This window comes from Rhinopithecus roxellana, chromosome 1 (assembly GCF_007565055.1).
Source record: "Rhinopithecus roxellana isolate Shanxi Qingling chromosome 1, ASM756505v1, whole genome shotgun sequence".
Classification (NCBI taxonomy): Eukaryota; Metazoa; Chordata; class Mammalia; order Primates; family Cercopithecidae; genus Rhinopithecus; species Rhinopithecus roxellana.
Genome location: NC_044549.1, coordinates 55,232,658 through 55,252,505, shown reverse-complemented (window position 1 = coordinate 55,252,505; position 19,848 = coordinate 55,232,658). Strand labels below are relative to the sequence as shown.

At 40.4% G+C, this 19,848-nt stretch overlaps 1 protein-coding gene across 7 annotated transcripts in view; it reads left to right on the top strand.

Moving 5' to 3' along the window:
* The window catches only part of DOCK3 (dedicator of cytokinesis 3), a 666,839-nt gene that overhangs the window by 569,167 nt on the left and 77,824 nt on the right, over positions 1–19,848 (top strand). The gene's annotated exons all lie outside the window — the stretch shown is intronic.

Here is a 19,848-nt window from a genome sequence, read left to right as displayed (position 1 = left end):
TGTCCAGTCTTTTGGCTTCCCTAGGCCACATTGGAAGAAGAATTGTCTTGGGCCACACATTAAATACACTAACACTAATGATAGCTGATGAGCTAAAAACAAATATATATATACACACACACATATATATACATGTGCGCGCACACACACACACACACATATATATAAATATTTTAAGAAAGTTTACAAATCTGTTTTGGGCTGCATTCAAAGCCATCCTGGGCTGCATGTGCCCCATGGGCCATGTGGGTTAGACAAGCTTGTTGTCAAACTATTGTTTTTATAAAAATTAATTGCCTCTTTTTTTTTTTTTTGGTCTTCAAATCTGGTGAGGATTTCCCACTCTTGCTATCATCTTTCTTTTTTTTTTTTTTTTTTTTGAGACGGAGTCTCGCTCTGTCGCCCAGGCTGGAGTGCAGTGGCCGGATCTCAGCTCACTGCAAGCTCCGCCTCCTGGGTGTACGCCATTCTCCTGCCTCAGCCTCCCGAGTAGCTGGGACTACAGGCGCCCGCCACCTCGCCCAGCTAGTTTTTTGTATTTTTTTTTTTTTAGTAGAGACGGGATTTCACCGTGTTAGCCAGGATGGTCTCGATCTTCTGACCTCGTGATCCGCCCGTCTCGGCCTCCCAAAGTGCTGGGATTACAGGCTTGAGCCACCGCGCCCAGCCACTATCATCTTTCTAACATATCTCTTCTTCCAGCTTGCCTTATAGTCAAATTTATCAGATGTCAGGTCACTTTTTTTTCCTAGAGATTTTCTCCCCTACTGCTTTTATTTATTTCAGTATCTATCTTTTGTGTTGGAGACTCTCCTCCTACAGACTTTCCTGTAGAGACTCCTGGATGATAGTGTGTATCTAAAAGTGAAGTCCTTTAGTGCTGATTACAAACTCTATGTATAGACAGGGCTTTCTCTAGCAGGCTCCCCTGTAGATGGCCAAAGAGGATCTGCCCTTTTGGTCAGAGCATTCCCTAATTCCTATATCTGCAGGACTTGGACTTGTTCATTCCCCAGAGGGGAGTCTTCCACTTCTGTGTTGGGCACAGGAGTTCAGTGTCACAAAAGATCAACACTGAGACAAAGGATTCCTCAGCAAGGCTAGTTTACTTTCTGCAGAAAGGGTGCACTCGCCAGCAGTCCAGCCACAAGAGCACACACAAACAAAGGAGACAGGGTCATCTATAACCTGACCCATCCACCCTACTGCTGTGTCTGGTTTCCATTGGCTGGAACGGGATCTCACATTCTATACTTGACCTGATTGGCTAGCAACTTAGAACTTCCCAAAAGAGGCAAAGGTAGAGGAGAACAAAGGAAGAGAGGAAGTAACTTGTGGAATGCTGAGAGAGGCAAAAACACTTCCAAATAAGGGAGACGAATAGGCTATGACCTAATGCTTGCTTGGATTGGTTCAGGCATGCCAGGGCAAATATCTAGGCTAAAATGTGAAAGCTGAGAACAGAGTATATTGATTTCTTTATTACAGCTAGCAGAATTTAAGAATATTAGCACTGGTCTTTGAGTAAACTTTGCTTCTAAGAGAGGTTACTATCCTTAATTAGACTGGGAGGAAAGTTCCTTTGAAGAGGAACCTCTGTGTATTTCATTTTCTGCATTCTGGAAATAGAGTAATCTACCAATATTTTAGGAACCACATAGCAAAAAGGGGCTGTGAGTCTTCCAGTTCAGCAGGTAAAGTTTCTTTAAATGCCTATTTTCATTTTGGCACCTCAGTCCTCAGCTGTTAATGTATCCTTGAAGACCCTCAGTGATCACCTCCTCCAGAAAACAGCCCTCAGTACTCTGGCAGGGCAGGGAAAGACTTATTAGCTAGTGACATGAGATAGCAGAGGGGATGTTAGACTTTAATCTTCCTATTCTTAGCCCTCATACCTTAGATTACGGGAGGTGCCTAGTGGTGCTTCAGTTTGTGTGCCTTGCTGCTGCTGCTTCTCATCCCCGAAGGCCCTTGGCTCTTGGTATTCCCAGGTCTGTTAAGTCAGTTACCAGTTTCTTCTTTTTCAAGTTTTCAGTATTTGTTGACCTCATTTGCTTACCATCTTCTCCCCTCTTCTTTTCTTTGTGTGGGTCTGTGCATTTCTCTTTCTTAGCTATTATTTTAGAGGATTTGAGGAGAGGCCGTGGTAAGGGAACATGTTCTGTCCACCACACTGAATATGGAACTTTGTATGTGTTTTCTTTTTTTATGACAGTATTATTGAGATACAATTATACCGTAAAATTCATACTTTTCACAAGTGTATAATTTAATGCTTCTGATTATATCCATCTTAAAAAGACTCATCACAAATAGTGATATCAAGTTAATAATTTAAGACTTCCAGCCAGGCACAGTGGCTCTCGCCTGTAATCCCAACACTTTGGGAGGCCGAGGTGGGCAGAGGCAGATCACCTGAGGGTGGAAGTTTGAGACCAGCCTGACCTGACCAATATAGAGAAACCCTGTCTCTACTAAAAGTACAAAGTTAGACGGGTGTGGTGGTGCACACCTGTAATCCCAGCTACTCGGGAGGATGAGGTGGGAGAACCACCTGAACCTGGGAGGCAGAGGTTGCGGTGAGCCAAGATCGTGCCATTGCACTCCAGCCTGGGCAACAAGAGCGAAACTCTGTCTCAAAAAACAAACAAACAAACAAACAAACTTCCACAAAGAAAAGCCCAGGACTAGATGCCTTAATTGGTGAATTCTACCAAATTTTAAAATAAGAATTAATATCAGTCCTTTGCAAACTATCCCAAAAAATAGAAGAGGAGAGAACATTTACCTACTCAATTTATGAGGTCATTAATAAATACTGTGATAAGAAAACTGGACAAAGACATCACAAGAAAAGCAAACTACAGACCAATACCCCTTATGAATATAAACACAAAAATCTCCAGCAAAATACTAGCAAACTGAATCCACCAACATAGTAAAGTAAAAGGATTATATACCATGATCAAGTAGGATTTATCCCAGAAATGCAAATGGAAAAACATGCCATGTTCATGGATAGGAAATGAAGAATCGATATTGTTAAAATGACCTTACAACTCAAAGCAATTTACAGATTCATTGCTATTCTTATTAAACTACCAATGACATTTCTCACAGAACTAAAAAAAAAAATTTAATTGATACAGAATTTTTTTAAAAGCCTGAATAGCCAAAGCAGTCCTAAGCAAAAAGAACAAAGCTGGAGGTGTGACATTACCTGACTTCAAACTATATACTACAAGGCTACAGTATCAAAAACATCATGGTACAGATACAAAAAAACAGACACATAAACCAAAGGAACAGAATACAGAGCCCAGAAATAAAGCTGCATACCTACAACAATTTCATTTACAACAAAGTTGACAAAAACAAGCAATGGGGAAAAGACTCCCTGTTCAATAAATAGTGCTGGGATAACTGGCTGGCCATATGCAGATTGAAACTGGACCCCTTCCTTATACCATATACAAAAATTAACTCAAAATGCATTAAAGACTTAAATGTAAAACCTAAAACTATAAAAACTCTGGAAGATTTTCAAATAACTTTAAAAAGAACTACCTGGACATAGGCCCTGACAAAGATTTCATGACAAAGACACCAAAAGCAATTTGCAACAAAAGCAAAAATTGATTAATGTGATCTAATTAAAGAGCTTCTGTACAGAAAAACTCTCCACAGAATAAACAGGCAAGCCACAGAATGGGAGAAAATATTTGCAAACTATGCATCTGACGAAGCTCTGATAACCAGAATCTGTAAGGAACTTAAATTCACAAGCAAAAAAAAAAACAACCCTGTTAAAAAGTGGGCAGCAGACATGAACAGACACTTTTCAAAAGAGGACATACAGCAAACAAGCACATGAAAAAATTCAGCATCACTAATCACTGGAGAAATACAAATGAAAACCACAGCAAGATACTATCTGAGACCACTCAGAATAGCTGTTATTAAAAAGTCAAAAAAAAATTGGGAGGCTGAGGCAGCAAGATCAATTGAGCCCAGGAGTTCAAGACCAGCCTGGGCAACATAGCAAGACCCCATCTTGACAAAAATAAAAATAAAAATTACCTAGACAAGGTGACATGTGCCTGTGGTCTGAGCTGTTTGGGAGGCTGAGGTAAGAAGATCACTTGGGTCCAGGAGATCAAGGCTGCAGCGAACTGATTATACCACAGTTCTCCCAGCTGGGTGACAGGACAAGACCCTGTCTCAAAATAGTAAAAAGTAAAATTAAAAAATTGAAAGTCAAAAAATAACAAATGCTGGTGAGGTTGCAGAGAAGAGGGAACACTTATACACTGCTGGTGGGAACGTAAATTAGTTCAGCCATTATGAAAAGCAGTTTTGTGATTTCTCAACTTAAAAAAGAACTATCATTCAACCCAGCAATCCCATTACTGGATATATACCCAAAGGAAAGAAATAATTCTACCATAAAGACACGTGCACATGTATGTGTTCATCACAGGACTATTCACAATAGCAAAGACATGGAATCAACCTAAATGCCCATCAGTGGTAGACTAGATAAAGAAAGTGTGGTACATATACACGTTGGAATACCGCACAGCCATTTTAGAAGAACAAGATCATGTCCTTTGCAACAACATGGATGGAGCTAGAGGTCATTGTCCTAAGTGAACTAACACTGAAAACCAAATACCACATGTTCTCACTTGTAAGTGGAAGCTAAACATTGAGTACTCCTGGACATAAGAAGAGAACAACAGGTAGGCTCAGTGGCTCATGCCTGTAATCCCAGCACTTTGGGAGGCTGATGCAGGTGGATCATTTGTGGTCAGGAAGGAGTTTGAGATGAGCCTGGTCAACATGGTGAAACTCCATCTCTACTAAAAATACAAAAATGAGCCAGGCGTGGTGGCACATGCCTGTAATCCCAGCTACTCAGGAGGCTGAGGCAGGAGAATCACTTGAACCTAGGAGGCAGAGGTTGCAGTGAGCCAAGATAGTAGCACTGCACTCCAGCCTAGGTGACAGAGTGAGACTCCGTCTCAAGAAGAAAAAAAAAATTAAGAGAACAACAGACATCAGGGCCTAACTAAGAGTGGAGGGTGGGAGGAGGGTAAGGATCAAAAAACTACCTATCAGGTACTATGCTTATTGTTGGGGCAATATAATAATCTGGACACCAGACCTCCATGATGCTCAGTTTACCTGTATAACAAACCTGTACATGTACCCCTGAACCTAAAATAAAAGAAAGAAAAAAATTAACATAAAGACTTTTAAATACCTTTTACTCAGAGTAACAAGTGACAAAAACTCACTTAGAATGAGGGAGTAAATGACTAATGGCCTAGTTTTCCTGAAAATGAGTTTGAAAGAAAAGGACTAGAGGAAATGGTCCTGAAGAAAGAAACTGAGAGCATGAAAGACTGACTTCCTTGATAGCAGTATGCCTCTCTGGCTGCAGGTAAAGGCTACTCATAAGCCAACAGATTTTATTTTTTATTTCCTAAGCTGAAACGGCCTAGCCCAGGAGGGTGTGTGTGTGTGTGTGTGTGTGTGTGTGTGTGTGTACGCACGTGCATGTGTGTGTATTTAAATGGGTTGAGGAAGTAAAGAGAGGAAAGGGAATAGCCTGGGGGAAGACAGATGAGAGACTTGAGTACAAATGACTTAGGACGGGAGTGACAAAATAGAGAAACAGCTCTAGGTTATTTAAAAAAAGAATGTATATACCGTGGAATTCTACACAGCCATAAAAAAGAATGAGATTATGTCTTTTTCAGCAACACGGATAGAGCTAGAGGCCATTATCCTAAGAAAACTAATGCAAGAACAGAAAACCAAATGCTGCATGTTCTCACTTATAAGAGGGAGCTATACATGGACACAAAGAAGGGAACAACAGACACTAGGGCCTATTTGAAGGTAGAGGGTAGGAGGAGGGGAATTAAAGTATAGAGTTTCTTTATGCAATCAATGTTGTTATCAGCCTAAAGTAGCAAGTTGTAAGTATAAGATGTTTTATGTAAGCCACTGAGTAACCACTAAGCAAAAGCCTGTAATGAATATGCAGAAGATAAAAGCATCAAAACATACCACTAGACAGCCATCCAGCCACAAAGGAAGAAAGCAATACAGGAAGAAAAGAACAAAGGATCTACAAACAACCAGAAAACAATTAAAACAGCACTTGTAAATAAGTCCTTGCCTATCGGTAATTACTTTGGATGTAAATCAATTAAATTCTCCAATCAAAAGATGTAGAGTTCCTGAATCGATTTTTTTTAAAGACCCAACTATATGCTGCCTACAATAGCCTCACTTCACCTTAAAGGACGTTCATACACTGAAAGTGAAGGGATGAAAAAAGACATTTCATGCAAATGGAAACAAAAAGAGCAGAGGTAGCTATACTATTTCAGACAAAGTTGACTTTAGGTCAAAAGTTATAAAAAGAGACAATAGGCTGGGTGCAGTGGCTCATGCCTGTAATCCCAGCACTGTGGGAGGCCAAGGCAGGTGAATCACAAGGTCAGGAGTTCAAGACCAGCCTGGCCAAGATGTGAAACCCTGTCTCTACTAAAAATACAAAAATTAGCCAGGTGTGGCGGCGGGCACGTGTAATCCCAGGTACTTGGGAGGCTGAGGCAGAGAATTGCTTGAACCCGGGAGGCGGAGGTTGCAGTGAGCCAAGGTTGCACCACTGCACTCCAGCCTGGGCAACAAGAGTGAAACTCCATCTCAAAAAAAATAAATAAAAATAACAAAAATAATAAATATCTAGAGATAAAAATGGAAACATATCAAATCTTACAGAATGCAGCAAAAGCAGCTCTGGAAGGAAAGTTTATAGCAATAAATCCCTACATCAAATAAGAAGAAAGATCTCAACGCAGTGTCACACCTCAAGGAACTAGTAAAATAAGAAAAAACTAACCCCAAAGTTAACAGAAGGAAAGAAATAAGAAATATCAGAGTAGAAGTAAATGAAATGGAGACTAAAAAAAAAGAAAAAAGAAAAATCAACTAAACTTGTTTATTTTCTGAGAAAACAAAATCGACACTTTTAGCTAGAATAGAAGAAGAGAGAAGACTCAAGTCAGAAATGAAAGAGAGAAGACATTACAACTGACAACACAAATATAAAGGATCATAAGAGACTGGTACAAATAATTATATCCCTACAGATTGGACAAGCTAGGAGAAAATGATAAATTCCTAGAAACATATATCTACTAAGACTTAATCATGAAGAGATTGGAAATCTGAACAGACTAATAGCTAGTAAAGAGCTTGAATCAGTAATTAAGAGTCTCCCATCAGAGAAAAGCCCAGGACTAGATGGCTTCACAGTTGAATTCTGCCAAACATTTAAAGACAAACTAATAATAATCCTTCCCAAACTTTTCTTAAAAATTGAAAAGGAGGGAATATTTCCAAACTCATTTCATGGGGCTAGCATTACCCTTATACTAAAGCTGGACAAAGACACTACAAGAAAAGGAAGCTGTAAGTCAGTAACATGGATTAATATAGATGCAAAAGTCTTCAACAAAGGACTAGCAAACTGTATTCAACAGTACGTTAAAAGGATTATTCACCATGATCAAGTGGGATTTATCGCTGGAATACAAGGTTGGTTCAACATACACAAATCAATAAATGTGATTCACCATATTAACAGAATGAAGGAAAAAAAAACATGATCATCTCAATAAATGCAGGCAAAGCATATAAAGAATTCTTCATTTCGGCCGGGCGCAGTGGCTCAAGCCTGTAATCCCAGCACTTTGGGAGGCCGAGACGGGCGGATCACGAGGTCAGGAGATCGAGACCATCCTGGCTAACATGGTGAAACCCCGTCTCTACTAAAAATACAAAAAACTAGCCGGGCGAGGTGGCGGGCGCCTGTAGTCCCAGCTACTTGGGAGGCTGAGGCAGGAGAATGGCGTGAACCCGGGAGGCAGAGCTTGCAGTGAGCCGAGATTGCGCCACTGCACTCCAGTCTGGGCGACAGAGCGAGACTCCGCCTAAAAAAAAAAAAAAAAAAAAAAGAATTCTTCATTTCATGATTTTAAAATTCCCAACAAATTACATATAGAAAGAATGTTCTGGCCGGGCGCGGTGGCTCAAACCTGTAATCCCAGCACTTTGGAAGGCCGAGACGGGCGGATCACAAGGTCAGGAGATCGAGACCATCCTGGCGAACACAGTGAAACCCCGTCTCTACTAAAAATACAAAAAACTAGCCGGGTGAGGTGGTGGGCGCCTGTAGTCCCAGCTACTTGGGAGGCTGAGGCAGGAGAATGGCGGGAACCCGGGAGGCGGAGCTTGCAGTGAGCTGAGATCCGGCCACTGCACTCCAGCCTGGGCGACAGAGCAAGACTCCGCCTCAAAAAAAAAAAAAAAAGAAAGAATGTTCTTCAAAACAATAAATATCATATATGATAAGCCCATAGTTAACTTCACACTCAACAATGAAAAACTGAAAGCAGTTTTTTTAAAGATCAGGAACAAGACAAGGATGTCCACTCTGACTACTTCTGTTCAACACAATACTAGAAGTCCTAGCCAGAGCAGTTAGGCAAGAGAAAGAAAGAAAAGGCATCCAAATAGGAAATGATGGAGTAAAATTGTCTGTTTGCCATTGACATGGTCCTATATGTAGAAAATTTCAATGACTACAGAAAAACCTGTTAGAACTGGAAAACAGATTCAGTAAAGTTGCAGGAGACAACACCTAATTAGTTGTGTTTCTATACAATAACAACAAACTGTCTAAAAAAGAAATTATGAAAACAAGCCAGGTATGGTGGCTCACACTTGTAATACCAGCACTTTGGGAGGCTGAGATGGGAGGATCACTTGAGCCTAGGAGTTTGAGACCAGCCTGGGCAACATAGTCAGACCTCCTCTCTACAAAAATAAAAGTTAAAGAAGAATTTACAAAAACCATCCCATTTACAGTGGTATTTTTAAAAAACAAAATACTTAGGAGTTAAAAAAAAAAATTTTTTTTTTAGACAGGGCCTCCCTCTGTCTCCCAGACGGGAGTGCAGTGGCACAATCTTGGCTCAGTGCAACCTCCACCTCCCAGGTTCTAGGGATTCTCCCACCTCAGCCTGCTGAGTAGCTGGGATTACAGGTGCATGCCACCACGCCCAGCTAATTTTTTTGTATTTTTTGGTAGAGATGGGGTTTTACCATGTTGACCAAGTTTTAGGGGTACAAAACCAAGGAAATTAAAGATCTACATGTTTACTGAAAACTATAAAATATTGATTAAGGAAATTAAAGATTATGCAAATAAATTGACAGATATCTCATGTTTATGGATTAGAAGGATTAATATTGTTAAGATGTTTATACTCCCTAAAGCAATCTACAGATTCAATACAATCTCCATCAAAATTCCAATGTCATTCCTCACAGAAGTTTTTTAAAAATCCTAAAACGTGTATGGATCAAAAAAGACCCCAAATAGCCAAAGCAAGCTTGAACAAAAAGAACAAAGATGGAGGTATCACACTACCATATTTCAAAGCATATTACAAAACTATAGCGATCAAAACACCATGGTACTGGCACAAAAACAGACACATTGACCAATAGAATAGGATAGTGAACCCAGAAATAAACTCACACATCTACCATTAATTGATTTTTGACCAAGATGGCAAGAACACACAATGAAGAAAGGAGAGTCTCATCAATAAGTGATGTTAGGAAAATTGGATAAACCACATATAGAAGAATGAAAGTAGACCTTTACCTCACCTCCCTATACGAGAATCAGCTGAAAATGGATTGAAGACCTGAAATGATAAAGCTACTAGAAGAAAACATAGGAGAAAACACATGATGTTGATCTAGGCAGGGCTTTCTTGGATATGATCCCTAAAGCACTGGCAATGAAAATAAAAATAGAAAATGGGATTGCATCAAACTAAAAAGCTTCTTCACAGTAAGGAAAACAATAGAATGAAGAGAAAACCTACAGATTGGCAGAAAATATTTGCAAATTACATGTCAGATAAGGGACTAATATCCAAAATACACAAGGAACCTCAAGCTACTCAATAACAAGACTACAAATAACCCTATTTTTAAAATGGGCAAAGGACTTGAGTAGACATTTCTTCAAAGAAGACATCAGATATATGAAAAAATGCTCCACATTTCTAATCATCAGAAAACACAAAGTAAAACCACAGTGACATATCACATCACATTTGTTAGATAAGCTGTAGTCAAAAAGATGAAAGATAAGTATTGGTGAGGATGTAGAGAAAAGGGAACTCTTGTACACTGTTAGTGATATTGTAAATACAGCCATTTTAGAAAACAGTATGAAGTTTTCTCAAAAAAACTAAAAATAGAATTACCATATAATCCAACAATTCCACTTCTGGGTGGTATATACCCAAAGGAATTAAAATCAGTATGTCAAAGAGATATGTACACTCCCATGTTCATCGTAATGTTATTCACAATAACAGAGACATGGAAAAAACCTAAGTGTCTATCAGCAGATGAGTAGATTTTTAACATGTGGTATATATACACAGGGAATACTATTCAGCCTTAAAAGAAGTAGGAAATTTTGTCATTTCCAGCAACATGGATGAACCTGGAGGACATTATGTTAAGTGAAGTAAACCAGGCACAGACAAATAATCATATGATCTCACTTATGTGTAGAATCTAAAAAAATTGAACTTGAGGCTGGGCATGGTAGCTCACCCCTGTAATCCCAGCACTTTGGGAGGCCTAGGCAGGCGAATCAAGAGGTCAGGAGACCGAGACCATCCTGGCTAACATGGTGAAACCCCGTCTCTACTAAAAATATAAAAAAATTAGCCAGGTGTGGTGGCAGGTACCTGTAGTCCCAGCTACTCCTGGAGGCTGAGGCAGGAGAATGGCATGAACCCAGGAGGCGGAGCTTGCAGTGAGCCAAGATCGCGCCACTGCACTCCAGCCTGGGTGAAAGAGCGAGACTCTATCTCAAAAAATAAAAATAAAAATAAAAATTGAACTCGAAAAGTAGGTAGTAGAATGATGGTTACCAGAGGCTGGGGGTGGGGGCAGTAGACAGAGAAAGGGGAGACGTTGGTCAATGGGTACAAAGTTTCAGTTCAGGTGTTCTGTTGCACAGCATGACAACAATAGTTAATAATGGATTGTGTATTTCAAAATAGCTAAAAGAGTATTTTCAGTGTTCTCACCACAAAAAAAGAAATATCTGAGGTGATAGATATGCTAATTAGCCCAATTTGTTCATTCCACAATGTATACATGTATTGACACATCAGATTGTGTTTAATAATTATATACAATTATTATTTGTCGATTAAAATAAAATTTTTAATAAGAAAATAAGTGTAATACACCCTTAAATGGTATAAAGGACAAAACCACATGATTGTCTCAGTGAATGTTGTCTTAGTCCATTTTGTGTTTCTATAAAGGAATACCTGAGGCTGATTAGTTTATAAAGAAAACTGGTTTGTTTGGCTTACAATTCTAATGTCTGAAAAAGTTTAAGACTGGATCTCTGGCGAAGGCCTCAGGCTGCTTCCACTCATGGCAGAAGGTGAAGGGGAGCCAGTGTGTGCAGAGATATCATGGTGAGAGAGAAAGCAAGAAAGAGGGGGAAGGTGCCAGACTCTCTTTAACAACCAGCTGTCATGGGAACTAATAGAGTGAGAGCTCACTTTTCCCCCAAGGGAAGGGATTTATCTATTCTTGATGGATCCACCCCATGGCCCAAACACCTCCCATTATGTTCTATCTCCAACATTGGGGATGAGATTTCAACATGAGGTTTGGAGGGGACATATCCAAACCAGAGCAAATGTAGAAAAAGCACTAAAAAAATGTGCCAACAATTTTGATATTTGTTTTGTAATAAAATCACTGAACAAACTAAAAATAGAGGCAAACTTCTTCAACCTTATAAAGGGCATCTACGAAAAACACACACCTAACATCATACTTCATAACAAAAGATTAATTTATTTCCCCTAAGATCAGGAACAAGGGCAAGATGTGTGCTCTAGCCATTTTTATGTATTATACTGGAGAGTCTAGCTGGGGCAATAAGGCATTGTGGGGTGGGAAGTAACCTTCAGGTTAGAAAGGAAGAAGTGAAACTATCTCTATTCACAGATGACCTGATTCTTTTTTTTAGGAGATGATGTCTCATTCTGTCATCCAGGCTGGAGTACAGTGGCATGATCATAGCTCACTGCAGCCTCAAATTCCTGGGCTCAAGTGATCCTCCTGCCGCAGCCTCCCAAGTAGCTGGAACTACAGGCACTCACAATCATGCCTGGCTAACTTTTTAAATTTTTTTAAGAGATGGAGTCTCACTATGTTGCTCAAGCTAACTTGATTTTATGTACAGAAAATTCTAAGGCATCTACAAGAAAATTATCAAAAGTTACAAACAAGTTCAAGATTTCAGGACGTAAGATCAATATCCAAAACTCTGTAGTTCTATACACTAGCAATAAATGATCCAAAAAATGAAATTAAGATTAAAATTCCAGTTACAATATCATCAAAATGAATAAAAAAGAAGTTCCAGCTTTATTTTTGCAGAGATTGACAGTCTGAGCCTTCAATTCATGTGGAAATATTGGGGACTCAGCCAAAACAATCTGGAAAAAGAACAAAATTGAAAGATTCACACTTCCCATTTTCAAAACTTACTGCAAAGTAACAGTAATCAAGATTTGTACTGACATAAAGATAGATACATAGATCAACAAAACTGAAGAGTCCAAAAATAAACTCTTATTTAAATTGATTTTTTTTTTTTTTTTTTGAGACAGAGTCTCACTCTGTCACCCAAGCTGAAGTGCAGTGGTGCCATCTCGGCTCACTGCAAGCTCCGCCTCCTGGGTTGATGCCATTCTCCTCCCCCAGCCTCCCAAGTACCTGGGACTACAGGCGCCCGCCACCATACCTGGCTAATTTTTTATATTTTTAGTAGAGACGGGATTTCACTGTGTTAACCAGGATGGTCTTGATCTCCTGACCTCGTGATCCACTCGCCTCGGCCTCCCAAAGTACTGAGATTACAGGTGCCTGCCACCGCGCCTGGCCGCCTATGTTTTTATATTTTTAGTAGAGACGAGGTTTCACCATGTTAGCCTGGAAGGTCTTGATCTCCTGACCTCATGATCTGCCCGCCTTGACCTCCCAAAGTAAATTGATTTTTTATAATAATGCCAAGGTAATTCTGTAAGGAAAGAAGTGTCTTTTCAACAAATGGTTTTGGGACAACTTAATATCCACGTGTAGGGCCAGGTGCAGTGGCTCACGCCTGTAATCCCAGCACTTTGGGAGGCCGAGGCAGGCAGATCACCTGAGGTCAGGAGTTCGAGACCACCCTAGCCAATATGGGGAAACCCCATCTTTACTAAAAATTTAAAAATTAGCCAGGCATGGTGGCAGGCACCTGTAATCCCAGCTACTCAGGAGGCTGAGGCATGAGAATCGCTTGAATCCAGGAGGCAGAGGTTGCAGTGAGGCGAGATCATACTACTGCACTCCAGCCTGGGGGATAGAGCAAGACTCTGTCTCAAAAAAAAAAAAAAAAAAAAAAAAAAAAAAAAGTCCACATGTAAAAGAATGATACTGCACCTCTACCTTATACTACATACAAAATTAATTAACTTGGAATGGATTTTAGACCTAAATGTAAGAGCTAAAACTATGAAACTGTTGGAAGAAAACATAGTAGTATATCTTGTTGTGTTAAGCCATGGTTTCATAGATGTAACACCAAAGTGCAAACAAAATTTAAAAATAGGGTTAGAAAGTAAGGCAGAAATCAGGTTATTTAAAACCAAAATCAAGAAGGTATTTGAAACCAATGGGAACAAAGAGATAATGTACCAGAATCTCTGGGATGCAACTAAAAAAGTTTAAAGAGGGAAATTTATAGCACTAAATGCCCACATCAAAAAGTTAGAAAGATCTCAAATAAACCTTTCTAATATCACAACTAAAGAACTAGAGAACCAAGAGCAAACAAACCAAAAGCTAGCAGAAGACAAGAAATAACCAAGATGAGAGCAGAACTAAAGGAGAGAGTGACATGAAAAAGCCTTCAAAAAAAATCAGTGAATCCAGGAGCTGGCTTTTTGAAAAAATTAGTAACATAAGTGGATTGCTAGCTAGATTAATAAAGAAGAAAAGAGAGAAGAATCAAATAGACACAATAAAAATGATAAAGGGGATATCACCACTGTTCCTACAGAAATACAACCATCAGAGAATACTAAAAACACCTTCAGGCATGTAAATTAGAAAATCTAGAAGAAATGGATAAATTCCTGGACAGGTACAGCCTCCCAAGACTAAACCAGGAAGAAGTTGAATCCCTGAACAGACCAACAACAAGCTCTGAAATTGAGGCAGTAATAAATAGCCTGCTAACCAAAAAAGCCCAGGACCAGATGGATTCACAGCTGAATTCTACCAGAGGTACAAAGAGGAGCTGGTACCATTTCTTCTGAAATTATTCCAAACAATTGAAAAGGATGGACTTCTCCCTAACTCATTTTATGAGGCCAGCATCATCCTGATACCAAAACCTGGTAGAGATACAGTAAGAAAAAGAAAACATCAGGCCAGTATCCCTGATGAACATTGGTGCAAAAGTCCTCCATAAAATATTGGCAAACCAAATCCAGCAGCACATCAAATAGCTTATCTACCATGATCAAGTTGGCTTCATCCCTGGGATGCAAGGCTGATTCAACATATGCAAATCAATAAAGGTAATTCAGCACATAAACAGAGCAAAAGATAAAAACAACATGATTATCTCAATAGATGCAGAAAAGACCTTTGATAAAATTCAACATCCTTTCATGATAAAAACTCTCAATCAACTAGGTATTGATGGAACATATCTCAAAATAATAAGTGGCACACTTGAATACAGCACACCCATGGGTCTTGACTCTTTATACAGTTTGCCATTCTGTGTCTTTTAATTGGGGCATTTAGCCTGTTTACATTTACAGTTAATATTGTTATGTGTGAATTTGATTCTGTTATGATGCTAGCTGATTATTTTGCACACTTGTTGATGTAGTTGCTTCATAATGTCATTGGCCTTTGTACTTTTTTTTGCAGTGACTAGTAATGGTTTTCCTTCCATATTTAGTGCTTCATTCAGGAGTTCTTGCAAGGCAGGCCTGGTGGTGACAAATTCCCTCCTCATTTGGTTGTCTGAAAAGGATTTTATTTCTCCTTCACTTACGAAGCTTAGTTTGGCCAGATACGAAACTCTGGGCTGAAAATTCTTTTCTTTAAGAATGTTGAATATTGGCCCCCAATCTCTTCTGGCTTATAGGGTTTCTGCTGAAAGGTCTGCTGTTAGTCTGATGGGGTTCCCTTTGTAGGTAACCTGGCCTTTCTCTCTGGCTGCCCTTAGCATTTTTTCCTTCATTTCAGCCTTGGAGAATCTGATGATTATGTGTCTTGGGGTTGATCTTCTCGTGGAGTATCTTACTGGGGTTCTCTGGATTTCCTGAATTTGAATGTTGGCCTGTCTTTTTAGGTTGGGGAAGTTCTCCTGGGTGATACCCTGAAGTATGTTTTTCAACTTGGTTCTGTTCTCCCTGTCTCTTTCAGGTACCCCCATCAGTCATAGGTTCAGTCTTTTTACATATTCTTGTAGGTTTTGTTTATTCCTTTTCATTTTTTTTTTTTTTTCTCTAATCTTGTCTGCCTTATTTCAGCAAGATGGTCTTCAAGCTCTGAAATTCTTTTCTCTGCTTGGTCTATTCGGTTATTGATACTTGTGTTTACACTATGAAGTTCTCATGTTGTATTTTCAGCTCCATGAGGTAATTTATGTTCCTCTCTAAACTGGCTATTCTGGTTAACAGCTCCTGTAATGTTTTATCATGGTTTTTAGCTTCTTTGCATTGAGTTAGAACATGCTCTTTTAGCTCAGCGAAGTTTGTTATTACCCACCTTCTGAAGCCTACTTGTGTCAAATCATTCATCTCAGCCTCTGCCCAGTTCTTTGCTCTTGCTGGAGAGGTATTGCAATCATTTGGAGGAGAAGAGGCACTCTGCCTTTTTGAGTTTTCAGTGTTTTTTCACTGATTCTTTCTCATCTTCATGAGTTTGTCTAGCTTCAGTCTTTGAGGCTGCTGATCTTTGGGTGGGGTTTTTGTGGGGACTTTTTTGTTGATGCTGTTGTTGTTGCTTTCTGTTTGTTTTTCTTTCAATAATCAGGCCCCTTTTTGTAGGGCTGCTGTGGTTTGCTGAGGGTTCACTCCAGAACCTATTCACCTGGGTCCCTCCCACACCCAGAGGTGTCACCTAAGGAGACTGCAGAACAGCAAAGATAGCTGCCTGCTTCTTCCTCTGAGATCTCTGTCCCTGAGAGGCACTGACCTGATGCCAGTGGGAATGCTTCTATATAAGGTGTCTGGCAACCCCTATTGGAGGGTCTCACCCAGTCAGGGGGCACGGGATCTGGGACCCACCTAATAAAGCACTCTGGCTGCCCCTTGGTAGAGGGGGTGTGCTGTGCTAAGGGGGAGTCCCACTTGTCTGGGCTGCCTGGATTCCTCAGAGCTAGCAGGGGGAAAGACTAAGTCTGCTGATCCACGGAGACCATGGCCACCCCTCAGTCCCAGGGAGATCAAAGTTCTGTCCCTAAACCCCTGGCTGGAGTTGCTGAAATTCCTGCGGGGAGGCCCCACCCAATGAAGAAGAATGGGTCAGGGTCCGACCTAAAGTGGCAGTCTGGCCGCAGTCTGCCACAACCAGTGTGGCAGTTTGGGTCCAAACTGTCCAGCCTCCCCAGCACCAGCAGGGGGAAAACTGCAGACTGGAGCTACAGTGATGGCTGCTGCCCCTCCCCTAGGGAGTCAATCATCTTAGGTAGCAGGCAGTGGCTCCAGTGGCGCAATAGCACACGGTACTTATAAGGTAGCAGGCAGCCATAGTGATGCCTGCTGCCCCTCTCCTGGGGAGCTCATTTGTCTTAGGCAGCAGGCAGCCATAGTGATGACGGCCTCCCCCCCCCCTCAGGAGCTCAGTTGTCTTAGACAGCAGGCAGCTGCAGTGATGGCTGCCACCCCTCCCCTGGGGAACTCAGTTGTCTTAGCCTCCAGCTGAGTGGCCACTGAGAATCTGCACAGCTGTGTGCTTGGGATCCAAGGCGCTGGTGGCATGAGCTCACAAATGGGATCTCCTGATCTATGGGTTGCACAGATCTGTGGAAAAAGCATGGTTTCCCAGTCTGGGTAGCGTGATCCCTCACTGCCTCCCTTGGCTGGGGGTGGGGAGCCCCCTTACCCCATATGGCTCCCAGGTGAGCCATCACACCACCCTGCTTTTCCTCACTCTCCATGGGTCATGCCAACTACCTAGTCAGTCCCAGTGAGAGAACCTAGATACCTTGGTTGCCGCTGCAGGGTTCACTCACCGTTTTGGTTCTTCTCTGTGGGAGCCTCCAACTGCAGCTGTTTCTAGCTGGCCATCCTCACCCCTCTGATTTTACTTCTTTTAAATTTATCGGGACTTTCTTTATGGCCCAACATATAATCTATCCTAGAGAAGAGAATGCACATATTTTTCCTTCTATGTGCATTTGAGGAAACGTGTGTATTCTGTTGTTAGATGGAGTGTTCTGTAGATGTCTATTAGAGCTAGATAGTTTATAATATTGCTCAAGTTTTTTGTTTCTTTGCTGATCTTCTGTCTTCTTGTTCTGACCATTAGTAGTGTATCGAGGTCTCCAACTATTATTGAGATGTCTACTGTTACTTTCCATTCTGTCAGTTTTTGCATTATGTATTTTGAGCCTGTGTTTTTAGGTTGCATATATGTTTATAATTATGTCTTCCAGACATAATTGACCCCTTTATCATTATAAAAATATTCTTCTTTGTCTCTAACAAAAATTTTTGTCTTAATGTCTGTGTTGTCTGATGTTAATATAGCCATACCAGTTCTCGTTTGGGTACCATTTTCATGGTATATGTTTTTCCATTATTTTATTTTCAATGTATTTGTGCCTTTGAATCTAAAGTGTGTACCATGTAGATATAGTTGGATCACATTTTTAAATTAATTTTTCCCAACTCTGTCTTTTAGTTGGACTGTTTAATTCATTTATGTTTACTATAATTGCCATTAAAGGTAATTGGTAGGTTTTACATCTGCCATTTTGCTATGTACTTTATATAGATCTTATGTCACCTTTGTTCCTCTGTTCCTCCATTACTGCCTTCTTTTGTGTTAAATGTATTTAGTATGCCATTTTAATTCCCTCTGTGTATGTGTGTATATGTTTGTGTGTGTGTGTCTGTGTTTATTATAGGGCAGGTCTACAAGTAGAACATTCTCTCTGTTTTTACCTGAGAATGCCTTGATTTCTTCTTCTTTTTTTTTTTTTTTTTTTTTTTTTGAGACAAGGTCTTGCTCTGTCACACAGGCTGGGGTGCTATGGCACAATCATAGCTCACTGCCACCTCAGTCTTCCCAGGCTCAAGGAATCCTCCCACCTCAGCCTCCCAAGTCGTTGGGACTACGTGTGCGCACCACCACACCAGCTAGTTTTTTTTTTTCTCTCTTTTTTTAAATTTATTGTTGTAGAGATGGAGTCTCGCTATGTTGCTCAGGCTAGTATCAAGTTCCTGGGCTCAAGCAGTCCTCCTGTCTCAGCCTCTCAAAGTGCTAGGATTACAGACATGAGCCACTGTACTTTGCAGTTTCTTTAGTTTTGAATGGTAGTTTTTCTGGCTATAGGATTCTTTGTTGATGGTCTTTCATTTCAGACTTTGAATATTTCTGCTGTCGGCCTTCTGGCCTCCATTATATCTGATGATGTCACCTGTTAATATTATTGAGGGTTATTTGTTGTTTTTCTCTTGTTGCTTTCAAGAATCTTTATTTTTGGCTTTTGACACTTGTGATTCTAATGTGACTATATGTGAATCTCTTTGATTTTATCCCGTGTAGAGTTTGTTGAGCTTCTTGGCCGTGTGAAGACTTTTTTTTTTTTTTTTTTTTTTGAGACGGAGTCTCGCTCTGTCGCCCAGGCTGGAGTGCAGTGGCCGGATCTCAGCTCACTGCAAGCTCCGCCTCCTGGGTTCACGCCATTCTCCTGCCTCAGCCTCCTGAGTAGCTGGGACTACAGGCGCCGCCACCTCGCCCGGCTAGTTTTTTGTAGTTTTTAGTAGAGACTGGGTTTCACCGTGTTAGCCAGGATGGTCTCGATCTCCTGACCTCGTGATCCGCCCGTCTCGGCCTCCCAAAGTGCTGGGACTACAGGCTTGAGCCACCGCGCCCGGCCTGTGTGAAGACTTTTTCATCAATTTTGGAAAGTTTTTCCCCATTATTTCTTCCCATTTCTCTTTCTCTTTTCCTTCTGGCACTACCACTGTGTGTATGTTTATACCCTTAATGATGCCCCACAGGTATCTGAGGCTCTGTTCATTTGTCTTCATTCTTTTTTCTTTTTGTTTTTCTTACTTGAGGTAATCTCAGTTAACTTGGCTTCAAATTTGCTAATTCTTCTGCTAGCTCAGATCCGCTGCTGAGCCCCTTTAGTGAATTTTTCATTTCAGTGATTGTATTCTTCAATCCTAGAATTTATATTTGGTGTACTTTTAAGTAATTTCTACCCTTTGTGTTGGTATCCTTTATTTGGTGAGTCATTGTTCTTAAACTTTCCTTTAATTCTTTAAGTGTGATTTCCTTCAGTTCTTTGTTTAAAGTATTTTCCAAGCAAGTCCAATATTTGAGCTACCTCAGGAAAAGTTTTTATTTACTTCTTTTTGCCTGTGTATGGGCCATACTTTCCTGTTTTTTTATATCTTA